Below are 699 nucleotides of genomic sequence, written 5' to 3'. Positions count from 1 at the left end.
TGGTGGCGAGTGCGCTGGTGGCGAGTCTCCCTGGTGGCGAGGTAACCGGTAACCGATAAATAGATCAGTTAGAGTGGTTTTGAAAGGATTGAAGAGTTCTGGAAACGAACGATTTATTTCAATATAATTTAGTTAGTTTATTGTGACATTTCTTTGGGGGAAAGCGCTTAAGCCGTATAGTGGTCTATCGCAGAGCGAAAACGTTACATTGCTAAGCTGATGAGGTATATCGTTAACTTTAAACGGTACATCGCTCAGAAGAAAGGATAATTCGCAAAGGGCTCAGCGATATATTGGAATTGTAAATTGAACAACAGCTGAGTTACTAACCGTCTCATTAAAGATATCGTTTGATTGTCATTCTTCACTTCTAATTTTCGCGATAATCGTCAATTTTCGTATGCTCTAATTACGCTCAATACTAAAAACCTCGGACGTTTTGGTGACTCAAGCGAGTTCAGATTGAAGTATTCCAACTGTAAAAATGTGTTTTTCATCATAGGATGATGAATGCGTTCATAAGAAACCTCTCAGTAATCCAGGGTGTGTCGAATCTTAATTGAGCAACGATCATTTAGTTAAATTTGGAAACGTGGAACGCTCGATGGAATGGATTCAAGCACACGGATTCAGGCACATAAATTCAAATCTTTTTCATTTCTACCTTCAATTTTGAGGCTCAGTGTTTTCCAGTAACTA

The sequence above is a fragment of the Pocillopora verrucosa genome, chromosome 5 (genome assembly GCF_036669915.1).
Source record: "Pocillopora verrucosa isolate sample1 chromosome 5, ASM3666991v2, whole genome shotgun sequence".
NCBI classification, from domain to species: domain Eukaryota; kingdom Metazoa; phylum Cnidaria; class Anthozoa; order Scleractinia; family Pocilloporidae; genus Pocillopora; species Pocillopora verrucosa.
The sequence above is the reverse complement of the archived record's forward strand: the minus strand, read 5'-3'. Positions refer to the sequence as shown.